This window comes from Maylandia zebra, linkage group LG7, assembly GCF_041146795.1.
Source record: "Maylandia zebra isolate NMK-2024a linkage group LG7, Mzebra_GT3a, whole genome shotgun sequence".
NCBI classification, from domain to species: domain Eukaryota; kingdom Metazoa; phylum Chordata; class Actinopteri; order Cichliformes; family Cichlidae; genus Maylandia; species Maylandia zebra.
Window position 1 is genome coordinate 25,466,098 of NC_135173.1, and position 6,089 is coordinate 25,472,186.

Here is a 6,089-nt window from a genome sequence, read left to right on the forward strand (position 1 = left end):
CATCACAGGCACAGGGATTACAGCGATTACATTCAGATTTTCACAGATGGGTCTAAGGAGCCACAGACAGCAACAACTGTTATTTCCACATAAGATCATCACTGGGAGAAGAACATCTAATTCAAGTGTATATGTAGAGGATTTGTGTGCAGTGGCTTGAAGGTGTGAGGAATAGTAAGAAGCTAAAATGCAGTGATTCACTCACTGTCAGCATTATTGTCTATTGATACAGGGACAGCAAGCAAGCACCTAGAGATGGTTTACGAATTTTTATCACATAATTCACGTTTAACTGAACAGGCAAAAAACATCTCATTAATGCGTGTAGAGAAGCAGGGGCTCTAAGAGGAAGGAGCATGTGATTATCAGCAGACTTCAAGCTGGATGCAGTAATTTGAATGGCACGTAAATTGCGTAAGAATGCAACTTAATACTGTAATCAGTGTTAAGAAAGATAAATAGTACAACACGTTTTGATTTCATGCAGGGAAATCGGTGAAGCGAGAAGAGAGCCAAGTAGAGACATGCAAAGTTTAGGGCTAGGGGAGGTCAGTTTAACAAAAAATGTGATCATGTCTGGAGACTCAGCAGAGAGGACAAGAATTTTATTTACTGTCTTGAAAGCGACCAGAGTTGAATATGTCACTAACATGACTATATGGGATGACTTTGTAGGTGAATGACAGATCAAAGAAACTGGAGGGGTGGTTGATAAAATAGAAATAGATGTAAGGGACGTAAAATTTAGAAAGTAAGATTAATTAATACTCAGTAGTTTTGCCTAGGGAACCAAAAAAGAAGTTTGGAGAGGCAACTAACTAAAATTGTCAAAGATAATGGGAGAGGGTGTCTTTATACATGCTCAGTCATTCAGGTAAGGAAATCCTAAAACGTTTATTGTGTTCACGTGGATGAGTGATGAAACATTTCTCCCACTGAAAACACTATGTCCAGATGAACAGAATCAACCTTTTTGAATATTAGAGGGACTAAATTAATGTGGGGAGTGATTACAGGAATGCCAGTGGGCAGCGATCTAGAGAAACCTAAACAAAACATGCATGATAGTGAGAATTACTGACTGAAGAAATCGTCTAAAACAACTATGGGGAGAGAGCTGATAACTTATCAGTGCAGTGAATGAATTCCAAAGGTACAGATTAGACAGTCGGGGGGGGGGGGGGGGGGGGGGGGGGGGGGTGTGATGAACTTTCAGGTTAGACCTTCTGTGCTTCCTCCCCTCAGGTGCTACAAGTGTCAGAGATATGAGCATTGCAGTGTGCAAATGGAAGCAGAGGTGCTCTAAGTGTGGGGGTGAGCACAGATATGGAGACTGTGATAATGCAAAAGATAACTGTGGTAGGCAGCACAGGGTGACCTATGGGGGATGTGAGGTTAGGAGAAAAGATATGGAAATAGAAATAGAAGTTAAAGAAGTTCACAGTATAAGTTGCATAGAAGCTGTAAAGAATTAACGAAAAAAGTTTTGTGAAATAGACATATGACTGACAGGAAAGTCATTGTACACTTACATTGCAGAAGATGATTTTGCTGATTGCTTATCTGATAAATTGCATGGACCAACTGAAACACTAAACAGCAAGACAGAAACAGAACAACAGAAAAAACTGTGAATGGATTAGATTAATTTTTTGTATAAAAGACACGCTCTGGGAGTTAATAAGTGAACCAAGACAGATAAGAAGGCAGGAGGACCAGAAGAGAAGACAATATGATTATTTTAGAGTGGGACACTAAAGGTTTGGAGAAAATTGGAGAATAGTTTAAAGGAATCACTGAATTTCAAAGGAAGGACAACAGAAAATATCTGTACAGAGGAAACCTGGTTAAAACGACAAAGGAGAAGATAATGAAGTAGTATGTATAAACTTTGTAAAATGGGGAATTCAGTATAAAGTCTTTGGAAAAGGAACACATAATATACAACAACTAACATAAAATACATAGAATAACCACTAACTAAATGCTAACATACAACCACTAACAGTAATATCTAACACCAAGTTAGCTGTCAAATATTAGGCTAAGAAAGCATTTGATCCAAAATCTTACTATCATGAAAACGAAACTGGATCTTATTGCTTTGCTGTGAAAGAATTGAGTCAGTCCATGTGTATTTTTTATAAGACAGACCAGGGGCGATTTTAGCCCATTTTTCAAAATGAATCGAAGCACCCCCAAAGATTTCTTACTTTTTTTTTTTACAATATTTGCTGTGTGTGTGTGTCACACTACTAAAAATATAAAAAGCATACAGAACTTGGTTGAGACGTAACATTTTAACAACAAAAGTATAGATAACCACCCTCTCCCAAAATGGTTTGTTCCAGCTCGTCTATCCCCTACGCTGGCTCTAGCACCCTTTCTGCCAGCGCGATGGTGGCTGAGAGGCAGCGGAGCGGAGGTGTAAGTGCCTGGCTTAAAACAGGACATATTAGCTCCATTTAACCCTAAGTTACTCTTTATATAGTTAGGTAGGAGTCAGGCCATGTTTCTTTTTAGCTGAAAAACATTACACCCAGTTAACCTGCAGTGTTGAAAACGTGTTTTCCGACAATGTTTGCTAACCTACAATCCGTCCTGCTCTGTAGTAAAATCAGTGACATTTGGCCGCCCTGTTGCTCCCATTGAAATGTATACAGCCTATTTAAAATCTAAAACTTATAATTGTCCGTAGCCTACTGTTGTTACCACTGTCCTGTTTGAAATGGATACTAACTAGCTAACTGACTGAATGCTCATTAACCTTATAACTCCTGTTGTGTGTGTGTGTGTGTGTGTGTGTGTGTGTACAGAGAGACAGCCAGGTTCATAATGGATATAAGGAAGTTTTTTCAAAAAAAGGAGCCACATTCAGGTAAAAGTGTAAAATCAAATGATCCGTTAATCAAGAATAATGTTGGATCAGTGTTTCAATATTTATATCTTTTATTAGATGTTCATGTGGTTTGGTTATTTGCCTTTTGGTTGAAAGTACACTGATAGATGATTCTTGATAGAATTTTTTTTTCATATTAATTTAATTTTTTCATCTAATTGAATACAATTTATTTGTGTATGATTGTCAGTCCGAAGAGGGAAAGAGGAAAGAGGGGAACGTGAGGAGAAAGTACAAGGTCAGGAAGAACCAGGTAAGAAAACAGACAGGGAACAGTGACAGCCAAAACAGAAACTGTTAAACTGACAAAGAGAAAAAAAATCTGATTTTACTCACACAAACTGGAAGTTGTGTTCTCCCTGTATCAAACAGTGAATGAGGCTGATAACAGATTGTTATGTATTTCCTGACATTTGCATCATATCCACACAGCCTGTGCACTTTGTAGCTTTTCTTTGGAGAGCAGCATAAATCATGCTACTCGCATGAATGTAATGCTCACCATATTTCTGAAAGATGCACCACAGGAAGCAACAGCTATACTAAACCAGTCTGGTTGTCACTTTGTTACAACGCCATCTTTATTACTCCTCTTTTTTTTACAGTTATATTGGAATTGCCATTTTCTGGCAACTGCAATACATCAACAGCCACTTTTGTAAATAAGTCAAGATTGCATCTTGTAACTCTGAGCTGTTGCTGGTTTTCTCTGAGACGGAGATGAACAAAATAATGTTTTAGTTCAATCCTGGTTTCAAAGAGCGGTAGAAAAAATGTCTCAGTTGGCCTTTATGAATATTCCCCATGAACTGTTTCCAAACATAACATTGTTCATCTACTAGTTACAAATACATCAAAAACAAGTTTACTAGCATTTCCACGCCACATTTAAAGAGTCTTTTACTAGTTTGATAAGCATTAAAATCGTTTAACAACACAAAAGTGAAGTAAACCCCATATTCAGCTGTATGTATGATTTAAATGTGTTTTATTGGAGCACACACAAGAACCACTGCAGCCAAACACAATTTCAAAGAAATGTACGTCTCTTTTTAACTGTTTTGTTTGACCAAAAATCCACTGAAAGTTGTTACTGTGCTGGCTTTATAGACATGTGTACCCGCCTTTAAAAACATACACTGTATCACCCTGCTGCAGCTGCAGGAATGCCGCATTTTCTCCATTATCAGCTGTGTCAGTTGACTGGTGATCATGGATGTGTAAGATCACCTCATTGTTCTTGTATAAATGCAGCCATGTTCTATGGCGACCTCCAGAATGAGAGAAAATGTTAAAGTACACACCTGAAACAGGTGCTGTAAAGACACCTGGAGAAAAAAAAAAGTAAACTCCTTTAATTGTTTGTCATTTTCTGAAGAAGCAAGTTTTACACGTATAAATGCAAGAAACACCTCAGTTGAACACTTGTAATATCTTTAAATCTCTTTCATTTTTTCAAAATTCTCGAAAAAGTTTCAGTATTACGAATCTGCAAATGTTATTACTGAATGTAAACATGCATAATCACATGACACATTTTTTGGGCTTTATTTACTTGACTAACACAAAAATGTGAAGAAGAATCTTACCTGTAACTGGGCTGTAGGCATTTCCAATATTTAAAAATGTGTAATCGTAGATCATAGTTACATCTGTGTCAAAGGGCCCAAATGGTGAATCCACTCCAATTCCAACACTGAATATGACCGTGTTTCTCTCTAAGAAAAAAAGAAAAAAAAAACATGTTTATTTCAGATATGTGTTAAAGTATGATTCTTCACATCATTTTATTTCTCCAGATGTTGAAAATCACAAAAAAAACCAACCCAAAAACGTCTGCTTCAGCTTTATTCTTTACCTTTTTGTCCCAGCTGAAGTTTTCCAGCTTGCTTTCAATGTTCATCATCTTGATTTCCAAAGAATTTAATTTTTCTGTCATGGCATTGGTTTTGATAGTATCCTAGGCCACAGCCAGGCCACAAAACAACAAAATCAAAAATAAACTGTTGAGATTCATCTTCCAAATTTCACCACTTAACAGACTTCTGACAAATGATCTCATTTGGTTGCTTTTATGTCATCTACTCATCCGCCATTAATTATTAACATGTACACACATTTTTCTACGTATTTGTTATCTAACTATGTCAACCAAGATCAATGAAAGAAATCAATAAAGAAAGAGCAACACAGCAGTCCACAACCTTTTTTTGTGTCACCGACCAGTTTAATGTCAGAACCAAACCATGAATGTCACAATTAGGGTTGTCAAAAAAAAATTATACTCGGCGATACAAATCCATACTGAAAAGAACATTACTATCGGATTTGGTACTCACTTGCAACAGTATCAATTGGAAGAGTGCCGTTTTCGCCTCCTCCAGCTGACACACAACTTCACAGCCTCACTCACTAGCAGCTGAAAGAGCTGACGTTCACAACACTGAACAAGACCGTATGACGGTCACTAAAGCTCCTGTTTCAACAACATTGACATGTTAAAGAATAATATCTAATAATATATAATTGTGGGATATGTGACTATGGACTAAAGGCAATGGTGCTGTTGCATTATTTCATTTAATGTTAAAACCATGTTATAACAAACCATGTTATAACCAACCATGTTGTAACAACCATGTTATAACCATGTTATAACCAACCATATTATAACCATGTTAAAACCAACCATGTTATAACTGTGTTATGACCAACCATGTTATAACCAACCGTGTTGTAACCATGCTATAACCAACCATGTTATGACCAACCATGTTATAACCATGTTATAACCAACCATGTTATAACCATGTTATAACCAATGGTGTTATAACCAACCATGTTATGACCAACCGTGATATGACCAACCATGTTATAACCATGGTATAACCAACTGTGTTATAACCATGTTATAACCAACAATCTTATAACCATGTTATAACCAATGGTGTTATAACCAACCATGTTATGACCAACCGTGTTATGACCAACCATGTTATAACCAACCGTGTTATAACCATGTTATAATCAACCATTTTATAACCATGTTATAACCAACCCTTTTATGACCAACCATGTTATAACCATGTTATGACCAACCGTGTTATGACCAACCATGTTATAACTATGGTATAACCAACTGTGTTATAACCATGTTATAACCAACAATCTTATAACCATGCTTTAACCA

The 6,089-nt window shown here is 36.8% G+C and overlaps 1 long non-coding RNA gene across 1 annotated transcript; it reads right to left on the bottom strand.

Moving 5' to 3' along the window:
* Positions 1-3,870: 3,870 nt before the first annotated feature.
* Positions 3,871-4,939, bottom strand: LOC106675256 (uncharacterized). The gene is made up of 3 exons (XR_013099678.1): positions 4,758-4,939; positions 4,489-4,617; positions 3,871-4,227 (listed from the first exon to the last, which is right to left on the bottom strand). It is a non-coding gene; the product is annotated as an uncharacterized LOC106675256 (long non-coding RNA).
* Between the last annotated feature and the right edge of the window lie 1,150 nt (positions 4,940-6,089).